The 15218-nt window shown below is 45.1% G+C and overlaps 1 protein-coding gene across 3 annotated transcripts in view; it reads right to left on the minus strand.

The window, feature by feature from the left end:
• The window catches only part of CYFIP2 (cytoplasmic FMR1 interacting protein 2), a 121820-nt gene that overhangs the window by 81100 nt on the left and 25502 nt on the right, over positions 1–15218 (minus strand). For all 3 annotated transcript variants that reach the window (XM_040345081.1, XM_040345082.1, XM_040345080.1), the window contains exon 2: positions 9442–9520. The gene's annotated coding sequence lies outside the window, so the exon portion shown is untranslated. The remainder of the gene's footprint in view (positions 1–9441; positions 9521–15218) is intronic.

Consider the following 15218-nt stretch of genomic DNA (forward strand, 5'->3'; position numbering starts at 1 on the left):
GCATAGCTTACTGCGATGGGCGCAAGTATGTTCGTGAATCGGCGTATCTAGGTCATTTACATATTCGTAAAACAACAGAAGCGCCCCTTGCGGCCAGCGTAAATATGCACCCAAGATACGACGGCATAGGAGACTTACGTCGGTCGCATCTTGGCAAAATTCAGGCGTATCTCATTTAAAGAATCAGTGCATAGATACGACGGCGCTCATTTGGACTTACAACGGCGTATCAGTAGATACGTTGGCGTAAGTCTTTGTGAATCCGGGCCTTTATGTTTATTAAAAGTCAGCAGCTACAAAAAGTGTAGCTGCTGACTTTTAATAAACAGACACTTACCTGTTCCACGGTCCAGCGATGCGGCCGCCCGGAGCGTCACTCCTCTCCGCCAGCACCTTCATTGCCATTCTGGGCACCCAGCCCGTGACAGCTTTTGGCTTCATGGCTGGGCACGCACTGCGCCAGGCGATCTTCTGGTACCTGTCACATGTCCCAGGAGATCGCCTAGAGGGAGGGTCCGCCTAGGTAGAGAGGAGGAGTCGCCTAGGTGTCCCGTAGGCAGAAGGAGGAAGTGGAGCAGGAAGTCTCACTCCTAACGAAGCCCCCACTCCCCTCCCCCAAAAAATGAAATGCTGAATGTGGCATGCAAGGGGGCGAGGAGTGCTTAAAGAGGAAGTTCCGCTTTAAGGTTTCAAGGGTGGTGTTGGTAACTCAAACCTTCAGCTCCATCCACATATTTCCTATGGGATTAAGGTCTGGAGACTGGCTGGGCCACTCCATGACCTTAATGTGCTTCTTCTTAAGCTACTCCTTTGGTGCCTTGGCGGTGTGCATTTTGGGTCATTGTCATGCTGGAATACCCATCCATAACCCATTTTCAATGCCCTGGCTGAGGGTAGAAGGTTATGCCCTGGCTGATTTAGTGTGATTCTGTACATTTCTTGGCCTGTTCAAGTGTAACAACATTGGGGCAGAGTATCAGTTCACACTTTTAATACAGACAGCCGCTGTGTATGAAGTGATGTATGATGTACTGTATACATGCTAGCTTCCTGAACCACTCTGCTATGACAGCCAAGGGCAGTATGGGCTGGAGTTTCACTTTTACGACATTTAAAATAGTGACATATTCCACACATATACCAAATCTGGAGCACTGCAAGACAAAGCCCCACCTCTCAAAGAGTCCAACATGTAAAAAAAATGGTACGAAATGGTTCTCTGTAACAAAATACAAAAGGAGAAAGCATAGGATTGTCAGTGTTACCACCTAGGGTTGCCACCTGTCCGGAATTTACCCCGACAGTCTGGGTTTTGAATCATGTGTCCGGGCTTCAGTCCACCAGAAACCCGGACACATTGTTCAGATAGGAATGTGGTTCAGAACAGGGCTTGACAGGAGGGTGAGGGGGCAATATGTGTGCCACATTACTATTTTCTGCCCAAAGGTGTCCCTGGTTTGTTACAATCCAATAAAACAAAAAAAAAATTAATTACTGGGCAATGCTAAAGTGTTCAGGTTTGGCTTGAAGAAAAAGTGGCAACCCTTCTACCACATGCTGTGGTAAAAGAAAGAAAAAGTTGTATGTATGTATAACCTTTTTAGTTTCAGTTTAGCACCCCTGTCAGGTTTTTATTGATCTATAGTCTAAGAATAGACTATAGTGGAGAGGGATTTGAATGCTTGTCAGTTTTTATTGCTGTCTGTGCCCCCATTAGGGAGATTCCCCCTCTCTATTCCATACCTCCCAACTTTTTGAGATGGGAATGAGGGACACTATCAGCAAAAGTATGCAGGGATAGGACACACCCCTTGCCACGCCCCCTTAACCACTTGCTTACTGGGCACATATACCCCCCTCCTGCTCAGGTGAAATTTCAGCTTCCGGCACTGTGTCGCTTTAACTAACAATTGCGCGGTCATGCGACGTGGCTCCCAAACAAAATTGACGTCCTTTTTTCCCCACAAATAGAGCTTTCTTTTGGTGGTATTTGATCGCCTGTGCGGTTTTTATTTTTTGCGCTATAAACAAAAAAGAGCGACAATTTTGAAAAAAATACAATATTTTTTACTTGTTGCTATAATAAATATCCCAATTTAAAAACAAAAACACTTTTTTTTCCTCAGTTTAGGCCGATACGTATTCTTCTACATATTTTTGGTAAACAAATGGTTTGGTTTGCGCAAACGTTATAGCGCCTACAAAATAGGGGACAGAATTATTATTTTTCATAATTTTTTTTTTTTACTAGAAATGTCGGCGATCTGCAATTTTTATTGGGACTGCGACGTTATGGCGGACACATCGGACACTTTTGACACATTTTTGGCGCCATTCACATTTATACTGCGATCAGTGCTATAAATATGCACTAATTACAGTATAAATGTGACTGGCATTGGAGGGGTTAACACTAGGGGGTGAGGAAGGGGTTAAATGTATTCCCTGCATTGTGTTCTAACTGTAGGTGGAGGGGGGGTGACTGGGGGGGGTGACCGATCTGTGTCCCTATGTACAAGGGACACAGATCGGTCTCCTCTCCAGAGATAGCACCGCTGTCTCTGTGTAAACCGGCAATGAGAGATGATCTCATATGTTTACATATGAGATCATCTCTCATTGGCCGCACAGATCGCATCGCAAAAGGCCACTCTGATTGGCCGTTCGTGGCGATCTTTAATTGGCTGTGTCCAAGGGACACGGCCAACACAGAGTTTCCCCGCTGCGCGCTCTGGAGCGCGAGCAAAGGGGTGGACGTCAATTGACGTCCACTTGGATTTTGGGATCCGCGCTGTAGCCATCATTTGACTATAGCGCGGGTCCCAAGCGGTTAAAGGAGAATTGTAAAAAAAACAAGATTGGTTAAACCCACAAGTGCTTTTTTTTTTACCACTAATATTCCTTTATATTGGCTTTTGGAATTTACAAATGCAGCATTTTATATACAACTATATAGATCAGACCAAACTGATGGACAAATGAGGAGGAATGATGGACATTCAGGGATAGTTGGGAGCTATGCTATTTGTCACGTTTACCATTATCATTGAAAGTGAAAGTAAAAGAAAACAGCCCAAATTTTGAGTTTTCCCCAGAAAAGTAATAGTGGGGAAATCTTCCAATGGGGATGCAAGTTCTGGTGATCTGGGGGTCCCCAAGGAATTCCCTTAGTTTGCAGGGATTTGATCCTACTTCCTGTTTGGCTATGGGACAGGAAGTGAAGGGAAATCTCTGCAAAAGTCTGACTGACTTTTTTCATCGGAAATTCCGACCGTGTGTATGGCCACCTGAGTTTTTCCATCGGATATTCCGAGGAATTCCATCGGAGTTTACATAGAGAACATGTTCTCTTTTCCTCCGATGGAACTCCGTCGGAATTCCGATGTGAGTTTGGTCGGGCAAAGGCCTGATCGTGTGTATGGGGCATCGCTCTATCTATTTAGAAGCCTGTAAAACATTGCACCTGCGATAAGAGCTTTGTCAGGACCAAAAAAAAGCAAATAAGATAAGTTCATTGTTAGGGTTTATATGCTCTTTCAGTTCAACTTGTTTGTACTGCTTAGTTGTCAAAGAACTTGATATTCTCTCTTCTTTTTCATATATTACAGGAGCAGTGAACAATGAATGCCCAGAGGTATGCACTTCAAAATTATTTGAAGTACCGTATTTATCGCGGTATAACGCGCTCCCGCGTATACCGCGCACCCCTAAAGTTGCCCCGAATCCTGTGGAAAAAAAGTTTTTTTTGTACTTACAGTTTTGGTGTCTTGCGCGGCGTCCATCGGCGGCCTCGTCGGGTCCGGCGTCCGTCTGCGGCTTCGGGTGTCCTCTTCGTCGGGTCCGGCGTCCTTCTGCGGCGTCCTTGCGTCCTCCCCGCTCGTTTCCCTCGCCGAGTTTGAATACTGCGCCGACATATACAGAGCGCAGTACACTAGTGCATTGTCGGGCAGGCTCTGCAACTCTCGCGCTGACGTCCTGTACGTCCAGGACGTGAGCGCGGAAGGAGCCGAGACTGCCCGACTATACCTGAGTGTACTGCGCTCGGTATATGTCGGCTTTTCAGGGCAAAAAAGTGCGCGGTATACGCCGATAAATACGGTATGTTTCATATGTCTTGTCTTTGTGCTTTGACCCTGGGAGGGCCTATTAAACCTATATCAAAGAACCAGTGGTGTATTTATGTTTTGTGCTGCCCTAGGCCTGACGAAACCCCTAATTTAAATATGATCGACCCCTTCCTGTCAAGGTCACACCCCTTCCTGTTTAAGACCTGCCCTGGAATTTTCCAGAGCCTTGGGGGGGGGGGGTTCCCTTAATCTGCAGAGATTTCCTCTTGCGTCCTGTTTGGCTATGGGGCAGGAAATGAAGTGATGGAAAAAAATAAATAAAGGGCTGTAAGAATCCCTTACTCTATCCATAATGAAAAAAAAGTGTTGCCTATAGTTCTACTTTAAGCACAAATTTCTGCTAAATTTATGGAAGTGTAGCGATTTGGGTTTGGAATTTGATCTAATAGGGATGATTGGAGGGGGGGGGGGGTATTTGGTGAGAGAGGATCTTGTAGTGGAGGCGCAGTTTGGAATCTTTGCCATGGGCGCTAGATCTTGTCCCGCCACTGGTGCCAAAATATAGATTGAGTGACCTGTTAAAATTACCCTGACTGTATATTAAACCGAAGCATACTTGCAGAATACAAGTGTACATACCATACTCATTCACCGAAAGGGATTCCCTCATTTTTTCCCACATGAATAACAACACAGACTGGGTGACTGTTCTTGGCAGTCCAGCGTAGTCTCCAACCCAAGTTAGATACCCTCCTGTGGTGGGTGTCTGTGGTATCTATTCACTGATATCCCCTCCAGTGAAAGAACCTGGAAGTAACAAAACATGTTATCACTTCCAGGTTCATAGCTTTAATTCCTTGGCAGCACTGGCCAGGGAAGAAACTGACCAAGCACTATATGTTCCAGATCAGCTTCATTGGGGACCATAGGTGACATTAGGGGCAAAAGGAATGCAAAGGCATATCAGCCTTACCTCTTACTGCATTCCCTTAGCTGGTGCTTGCCTCTAACACAGCTGTTCTCAACCTTTTCAACATGGAGGAACCCTTGAATTAATGTTTTGCCTTCAGGGAACCCCTGCTAATAATTTCTATATTTACAGCTTACAATACATTAGTATCATGGTCAGTGTGAGGAATGCCTCTTACATTTGTGGTCATTAGGCCTCTTCCACCATAGGAGTCCGCCAGCTCCCGCTGGCTCAGTGGGAGATCTCTCCGATGATCTCCTCTGAGCCGGTGGATGACAAGTCCCTCTCTGCTCACTAAGCGGGGAGGGGCTTGTCCAGCGCCGCTGTCTCCTATGGAGAGATCTGACGATCCGATCCGCCATGCACGAATGGGTAAGTATCGCCATCCGTCTGGTTTTGACGGATCGGGTCGGGTCGGATGTCAGTGGACATGTCTCCGCTGACATCTGACGCGCCATAGGATTGCATGGAGCGGCCGTTCAGGTCCGCCTGTCAGTTTAGACAGCGGACCTGAACGGTCCGACCGTGTGAAAGGGGCCTTAGGAAGAATCCCCCTCCTACAGTGTCAATGGTTACTCATCCAATTGGTAGAAATTGGTTATTGTTCAAGAAACCCTAGGGTTCCACAGAACCCTGGTTGAGAAACTCTAGAAAGTGCTGTAGCTGGAGACAGGTTATTATTATTAAAGTAGCTGTCTGCTTGCTAGCTGCAGTGTCGGACAACCATGGGCCGAGGGTAGGGGGTGCCCTATCTTTACAAGGCACCTAGGAAGATGGGGCAAAGTACTATATATACCAGGGATATGCAATAAGAGGACCTCCAGCTGTTGCAAAACTAAACGTTCCATCATGCCGCTAATTATATTCCTGATATATACCGTATTTATCGGCGTATACTGCGCACTATTTTGCCCTGAAAATCAGGGCAAAATCGTGGGTGCGCGATATACGCCGATACCCGCCGTGAGTTTGAATACTGCGCCGGCATATACCGAGCGCAGTACACTTGTGTATCTTCGGGCAGTTTCGGCACCTCTCACGCTGACGTCCTGAGCGTACAGGACGTCAGCACGAGAGTTGCCGAGCCTGCCCAACGATACACGAGTGTACTGCGCTTGGTATATGTCGGCGCAGTATTCAAACTCGGCGCGGGAAACAAGCAGGGAGGACGCGAGGATGCCGCAGAAGGACGCCGGACCGGACGAAGAGGACACCCGAAGCCGCAGAAGGACGCCGAACCCGACGAAGAGGACACCCGAAGCCGCAGAAGGACGCCCGACCCGACGAAGAGGACACCCCGAAGCCGCAGACGGACGCCGGACCCCGACGAGGCCGCCGATGGACGCCGCGCAAGACACCAAAACTGTAAGTACAACAAAAACGTTTTTTCCACAGGATTCACGGCAACTTTAGGGGTGCGCGGTATACGCGGGAGGGAGTTATACCGCGATAAATACGGTACTTTATTCCACCAAAACACAGAATACTGTAAAAAACAAAACAAAAAAAATGTTTTAAACTGAGGTGACTGGGTTACTTTCTGGACTTCATTTCCTCATGCTGGTGGCCAAGTTCCAAATATACATCTGTTGAGGAATTATGTGATATGAAAGGATTGCAATGTGCAGCTGGTCTTCTCCATCTACTCTCAGCTAGAAAAAGAACAAACTTCCAGGCAGAACAGCACACAATAAACAGGCAATTTATAATAAGTTGTCTAGTAAGCATTCCCTTCTTGTTTCCATCCAGACCCTTTTTTGGAACCCCCGTTATCTTATACATGGATATCAGCAATGGGAAATTTCATGATGCGGACGTAATCCGATTACTCACAGTGGAGAGTCCAATACAGATAAATGCCATTCATGTGCTTACAAAGTGAAAGAAGTTAAAATAATCAGTCATTTCTGTATCCCTGCAGACAGCAATGGAAAAGCTCTTATAAAAACCGCCACAAGGCCTAGAGTAAATCTATGCATCGCAATGTACTTTGCCAGGACTTTAATGGCACAATAGGAGCAGACAGACCTTTCAGCCCTCGTCACTTAAAACTGAAGTCTGGGCAAACAGATGAAATACATGCATGGGAAATGTACCTGCCAAAGTTGTGTATAGAAGTCCATCCAGAGCTCTGCCACACAGCACAACCCTGTCTGGCATGACAGGAGATCAGATTTTTTTCTGCTGCAGTTACGTTACACTTACAGCCTGTAACTGGACAGTGAAAGCTGTTTTTTCCCTGCCGCGCTACTGATTGGCTGCTTGTGCTGCTTCTCTTTCTCCTAGTCTGAGCTCTGCTATACAGGTACTGCAAGATGCTTAGTCAACTCTAAGGGCCAAATCCACAGCCCCGCAGCGCAACGTAACTTAAGTGATTTAAGTTACACTGCCGCAAATTTCCTAAGTTAGGTATCGATCCACAACACACTTACCTGGAAATTTGCGGCGGTGTAACTCAAATCCGTCCGGCGCAAGGCGTGCCGAATCTAATAGGGCGAGTCCCATTTAAATTAGGCGCGCTCCCGCGCCGGACGTACTGCGCATGCTCCGTCGGGTAACTTACCCGACGTGCATTGCGCTAACTGACGTCGCTCCGACGTCATTTGCTTAGACGGTAACGTAAATGGCGTCCAGCGCCATTCACGGACGTCTTACGCAAACGACGTAGAGTTTGAATTTTCGACGCGGGAACGACGGCCATACTTAATAGGGCTTAGTGAAATAGGACTCAGCCCTATTTTTACACGGCGTAACTCGACGTAAACGACGTAGCATTAGAGCGACGGGCCCGTCGGAGCGTTCGTGGATCGCCGTAAGTGTTCATTTGCATATTCTACGCCGCCCGCAATGGCCTCGCCACCTAGCGGCCGGCCTAGAATTGCATCCTTAAGATCCGACAGTGTAATTCAATTACACATGTCGGATCTTCTGTCTATCTCTTGGAAACTGATTCTGTGGATCAGTTCCATAGAAACAGGGATACAACGGCGTATCAGTACATACGCCGTCATATCTCTTTTGTGGATTGCCCCCTAAGTACCGGTAGTTATACCGCTTGCAATCAATTATATATTAGTAAATACAGGGTATAAGGATAAGGGATGACAGAAGTAAGCCCTTGGACCAGTCTCTGGTCTCTATCCCCACCCCCTTTTTTTTCCCTTCTTCCTTTAAATAAAATGTGCCGCAAATACTCACTCCTCTCTCTAAAGTATACTTGATGCTTAGTAAGAAAAACAAACTATAATCTTAGATGGACATGAATATTAGATGAATGTTTTTTTTAATTTTTATTGTTATTATTTTCTCGTCTCTCTCTTTTCTCTCCATAGAAAGGGAGGCAGGGAAGGGGGAGGAGAGGGGGAAAAAAAATACAGTGCTGCATTAGATTGTGTCTACGTTGCAGATAGAGAAAGGAGCTGTGTGTTAGTGGGCGTCCTGACTCTCCTGTAGTCCAAGGGAGGGGGCGAGCACGACACTCCACACCAGGGAGAAAGCCTTGCATTACAGTGTGTAGTTACAGACAGAAGAACAGGAAGTGAGGATTTCTCAGAAGAAATAAGGACATTTAAAAGCAAAATGGAAGGATGAGGTAAGTGAAGGAGGACTGCACTAAGGTAAAGGAAGCTATTTAGGAAGAAAAATTGTACCTTTACAACCCCTTTAATGGGGGAACTTGGCTCGCCGAGATCCTCAGCGGCTTCACAAGGAACTCGACGAGCAAAACAATGTGTTTTGCTCGTTGAGTTTCTCGGCCGTGTGTACGGGGCCTTAGGCTGTCGAGGATCTCGGCGAGCCAAATTGCTCCATTCCCGTCGAGGAAAAAGAAGACATGCTCTCTTTTTGGCTCGACGGGATCCTCGACAGTTTCCTCGTCGAAAAGTGTACACACGACCGGTTTCCTCGGAAAAAAACAACAAAACAGCAAGTTTCTTGCTGGTTTTTGCCGAGAAACTCGGTCGTGTGTACGAGGCCTAAGTGTGTGTATAGAGCGTGCCCAAACAAGAGAACCTGTCCCTTTACCCTGAATGGTTCGTTCAGTGATGCAATAATATGTATATCAATGATTCATGACTATATACTGTACAAGTGGTGGAACTGTAGTCACCAAATCCTACAAAGTAATATATACATTACATACTTCTAATTGTGTTCAATCCCTTTTTAATTGGTCCAATGGAAAATTAACCAAATAAAGCACTTTAGGCTTTCCATCATCAAGCAGGGATAATTCCTCTGTGTGAGGTCCTCGCCATTAAAGACATTATTGCATGTTGCCATGGTGACGCGGTTGAGAGATTCTTTAAAAGAGCGTGAAATACATCCCCCAACCCATTCCAACAATACCATTTAATAATACAAGCTGATAAGGGTTTATACAATGGGATTTTTGCGTGAGTTTACCTAAAGAAAAAGAGGTGAATCCAAAGGAGCTCTTGTGATCTTCTTCACAAGGGAAGGATCATCGATTGTTTTCTGCGATCTGCAAGAAAAAAGAAAATAAAACCTTTTGTTACAAAATAAGAACTAGCGAGCGTAGAAAAAATGTTACCGAACCTAAGTGCTATGAATAATATAAGACCCTGAAGAATAAAACAGTGGTAGTTCCAAGTTTTTTTTATGTCACATGATATTTGTGCAGCAGTTTGCCAATCACAAATTTCAGTCAAAAAGTTTCCTTTAGGGCACAAAAAACAACAACATTTTATACAAATTGATGGTAACGTAAAATGTAAAAGATCAGGTTAGCCAACGAGAATATAGATACCGAACTTGCCAAGCTTTATACTTGTACACGCCCATAAAACAACAACACATTTCAGTACCCTGAATTTAATTTACCATTTAAAAACACTTTAAAAGCCCCTACAGGTCATCACTTTAGGGTTAACCATGAATAAGGATGTTGTAATTTTTGCCCCCGCTTTGGCATGTAACATGTGTATCACAAGCAATATTTACCTATGTGTGTATATGGGGGCGGGGAGGCTCAAATATTTTTTTTGGGGGGGGGGGGGGGTTAATGATTTGGTTGGGTTTAATGATTTTTTGCCACTGAAACTTTATTTGTATCACATAGTGGACAAAAATCTATGGCCATAGGGGTCGGAGAAAGTGATTATGTGTACAGCTGCCTGATCGCTTCCATCATAAAAGCTGACAGTCGGCTTGTGAAATATACACATGTAGCGCCTGGTTACTTCCAAGTACCGTTGCTTTGTTAAATTTAGAGGGGGTTCAGAGAGTTAAAGTGGTTGTATAGGTGTTTTTTTTACTTTTACCTACAGGTAATCCTATAATAAGGCTTACCAGTAATATAATAGTATGAACAGTGAAGTCCTTTGTGTTTTCTACAAGTGGAACACAGAAAAAAATGTGCACCATATGAGTGCATAAAACATGAACAAATTGTTAAAAAGTTCCAGTATCAAAGTCCATAAACGAAAATTCCAACCCGGACAGCACCCAGTGTGAAGATGATTGACAGTTGTGACCCGCCACCATATGGACTGAGGCTTACCAAAAGGTAATTTGATAACAGCGTTATTCAAATTACTGCAGGATACTCCCAAAGCGCCGGATAACAGCCAGGAATAGATCAGGTCACGGTCCCTTTAAGAGATCCACGATGGGATGCAGCAGCATATACTAGCGATAGTCGTCCTCATAGCATGTCACAGCCCAGTCAGTGTCAACATAAAAGGAAGGAGACCGCACATAGGGTAGTATGCACTAACAAGTTTTAATTAAAAAGGTTAAAACTACTTACAGGCGAAGGTAAATAGAGAGCGAGTAAACATTTGCCGGCCGGCATCTAACAGGAGCCCTTCCTGTACGCGGTGACGTCACTGCACTCCGTCCCAGACGCGTTTCGTCACAATATGACGTTCTCAATGGGAAAAGATTCCCATTGAGAACGTCATATTGTGACGAAACGCGTCTGGAGTGCAGTGACGTCACCGCGTACACCGCGTACACCGCGTCTTTTTTATATTTGTTTTGTTTTTCTTTTTTCCTATAATAAGGCTTACCTGTAGGTATAAAGAATATCTCCTAAACCTGTAAAGTTTAGGAGATATTCCCTCGCAATGCGCCGCTGACTGCAGCGGTGCATGCGCAGCGGGGATCCTCGGCTAAAGGCCCGGCAGCCGCCGGACCTTGCCGGCCGAGAAGTCTCCCGCGCACATGCGCGGGAGTGACGACATCGCCGTTTCAGCCAATCACAGCGCTGGAGCGGCGATACCCGGAAGACACGCCGAGGAAAGATGACATCTCCCTCGGCGTGGACCAGGTAAGTTCCTCTCACCTCGTTCCAAGGTAAGTATTTCATAATCAGCTAGTATGCGGTGCATACTAGCTGAATATGGCTTTTGCTTTTCAGGTTTGAAAAAATATAAAAATGACAGCGGGTATACAACCGCTATAAGTAGCTCCCGAATTTTTTTTTTTAACATTAGATTGATGCTCATTTTGTCAAGGGGAATCGGGTAGTTTTTTTAAAATCGAAGCAGTACTTACCGTTTTAGAGAGCGATCTTCTCCGCCGCTTCCGGGTATGGGCTGCGGGACTGGGCGTTCCTATTTGGTTGACAGGCTTCCGACGGTCGCATACATCGCGTCACGAGTAGCCGAAAGAAGCCGAACGTCGGTGCGGCTCTATACGGCGCCTGCGCACCGACGTTTGGCTACTTTCGGAAAATTGTGACGCGATAGATGCGACCGTCGGAAGCCTGTCAATCAAATAGGAACGCCCAGTCCCGCAGCCCATACCCGGAAGCGGCGGAGAAGATCGCTCTCTAAAACGGTAAGTACTGCTTAGATTTTAAAAAAACTACCCGATTCCCCTTGACAAAATGAGCATCAATCTAAGGTTAAAAATTAACATTTCCGGGTGAACCTCCACTTTAAGGAAAATCTGTTGAGAAAATGTTATGTGTTAAATACATATATATTTATGGAAAGATATATATATTTCTAAAAAAAATTATTTCTGAAGTTATTTTTTATGTTATCTTTTGGAATTAATAAAGGGGCCTTTGTTGGTCATTGAATCCATGATCATGGTCTTATTAAGTAAGTTAGCATAAGGATAAGGGGTTTTGTTAAACAGCATGCACAATAGCATTGCACCAGTCATGACTCCTTTAGGGCTTGTTTAGGCCCCCTTCACACTGGGGCGGGAGGCGCGGTGGCGGTATAGCGCCACTAAAAATAGCAGCGCTATACTGTCAGAATTGCCGCGGGATTCGGCCACTAGCGGTGCGGTATTACCCCCGCTAGTGGCCGATAAACGGTTAATACCGCCCGCAATGCGCCTCTGCAGAGACGCATTGCGGGCGGTATTACCGCAGTTTTCCATTGTTTTAAATGGGAAGGAGCGGTGAAGGAGCGGTATACATGCGGCTCCTCTCACCGCTCCAAGGATGCTGCTAGCAGGAGATTTGTTTCTCTCCTGCCAGCGCATCGCCTCAGTGTGAAAGCCCTCGGGCTTTCACATTGAGAAGGCTGGGCAGGAGTTTTTCAGGCGGTATATAGGCGCTATTTTTAGCGATGTACCGCCTAAAAAACTCCTCAGTGTGTAAGGGGTCTTCGACATATGGTCAGAGGCAGTAAAAGCAGGCAGTTGAGCTGCTGCTTTACCACCCTTGACTGCCCACCTATATAGGGGGGGGGGGGGGCTATACAGCACCCACCCTTAAACAATGTGAAGTGCACGCAGTTGCAGCAAATGGGTCGGCCGTTTTAGGGTTAAAACAAGCAGTTAGTAGACAACATCTTGGCACCACATGGCCTGTCACACAACCTCTAAAAAACAATCCACTGCCGATCCTTTTTCAGAGGGGTGGGAAGGGCTGCCTGCAGCAGATGATAACAAGCTTTTAATGTCCACCTAAGAAATGTGGGTTCTCCCACCCATCTTTGTATGTTTCAGCTCCTGTATAATTAAATTAAATAATATAAAATAAACAACAGTATTTCTGGACCTTACAGAAAAAAAAAGGAAGACAGCTATATACAGAAGATCTATAGTTATAAAAGCAAATTTGGGCAGCCGATGAAGCCTAAAAAGACATCCCCTGAAGTAGTCGCAGTCAAACTAATGTAAAAAAGAGAATGGCTACAACGTGAACCTAGGACCTTATGATTGATTTCATTATGGTTTTTATATTAGTTTTTTTTTTTTTACTTTTGATCTTGTTTCCTCTATTTTGAGGTGCCAATATGAAAAAGCATGATGAACTCAATCATAATAAACAAGTTTATTTCTATAAAATTGATCAAATGGATCAGTAAATGAAATGCAGCCACAATCAGGGTGATTTACCAAGTTGATTCAATTCAATACATTAATGAATATTCACTTAAATGATCTAATCAAACTCTTTTGACACTTTATAAAATAGAAATTGACTGGGGCCATCTTAAGTGTGGGCATCATGAAGCCAGACTGTATGACTTCCTGGATTTCAGCCTTGCAGATCTCGCACATGCTCAGTGCTGCACAAGCAGTGTCAGATCAGGTTTCAGCACCTGTGCTGTCCAAGTCACATGATTCTTTGAGACTGGGGAGTGCACAGACTCCTGGAAAATTACACCCACTACATTCCCAGGAGTCTGTGCGGTGTAGGTTAGGAAGCATTAAAGGAAAACATTTTTTTTGCTGAAATGACTGTTTACAGGGTATCCATAAAAGTTAACTGATTCCTTTTAAAAATTATTAAAAGTAGATTAAATTCTATCATATAATGTGCCTCTAGTTTCACTTTCGGTTTTAAACTGGTTTCATGTTTATGTGAAGTAAAGAGACCCACAGAACAAAAACAAACAAATACAGGGCAGTGTTTTGTTTTTAAAATGAATCTGATTGGTTCTGAGGAGTTTTAGACACACAGCTTAGACCACAGAGAGAAGCTCCCATGAGTTTTTTCATAAGGAGCCGGACAAGCAGGAAGTGTGGAGATCACAGCAGAATTACAGCTACTTCAAAGCAAAAACGAACAACGAGGACATGAAACCAGTACTGCAGTAAGGTAAAGGAAGCTATTTAGCTAAAAAAAAAAAATTCCTTTAGTGATCCTTTAAGCACCTAGGTGCAGGAAGTGGGAAGATTAACTATTCTGCCTATCAACAACACTTTGAAGGCATCTAAAAAAAAAAAATTCGTAAAGGACTAATGACATACTGATGTAATGTTATATTTATGGGTGGAACTCCACTTTAAGTTTATTCTCAATACCTTTAGTAAATCAGCCTCTGCTTTTTTACTCACAGTGATGTGCAGCCCCAATGGCCCTGATTCACTAAAGAAGAAAATGTTCATTTTTAAATGGAATTATCGCCTAAATTAGTGAATGAGGTGAAACAAAGTAAAAATGAATGGGCCAGATTCAGGTAGATCCGCGCAATATTTGCGTGGGCAAAGGGCAACGATTTTTGCTCTGCGCCCACGCAAATATTTTGATTTGCCCGCGATTCACGGAGCAGTAGCTCCGTAAATTGCGCGGGCGCTATGCTAATTAGCCCGGCGTAAGGGCGCCTAATGTAAATGATCCCACCGGGGGCGGGAATCATTTAAATTAGGCGCGCTCCCGCGCCGAGCGAACAGCGCATGCTCCGTCGGAAAACTTTCCCGACGTGCATTGCGGCAAATGACGTCGCAAGGACGTCATTTGCTTCTAAGTGAACGTGAATGGCGTCCAGCGCCATTCACAAATCACTTACGTAAACGACGTGAAATTTAAATTTCACGAGCGGGAAGGGCGGCTATACTTTAGCATTGGCTGCCCCTGCTTTTAGCAGGAGCAACCTTGCGCTAAAGTCGCCGTACGGAAACTCCGTACCTTGCGTGCGCAGGGCCCGCGCAACTTTTGTGAATCGGTGGTAGTATGCAATTTGCATACTATACGCCGATCACAATGGCCGCGCCCCCTAGCGGACAACGCAAGAATGCAGCCTGAGATATGAAGGCATAAGGAGGCTTATGCCTGTCATATCCTAGGCTGCAGTCCGCGTAGCGATGTTCCTGAATCAGGGGCATTCGCTACGCGGGAGCAAAACAGCTATTGCGCCGCGCAACCTATGGTTGCGCGGGCGCAATAGCCTCTTGAATCTGGGCTAATGTTGCAAAGAATACCCAAACATGTGCAAGGAAATAAAAAAGAAAAACAGGATATTTGCTTG

The sequence above is a fragment of the Rana temporaria genome, chromosome 3 (assembly GCF_905171775.1).
Source record: "Rana temporaria chromosome 3, aRanTem1.1, whole genome shotgun sequence".
In the NCBI taxonomy this organism is placed as follows: Eukaryota; Metazoa; Chordata; class Amphibia; order Anura; family Ranidae; genus Rana; species Rana temporaria.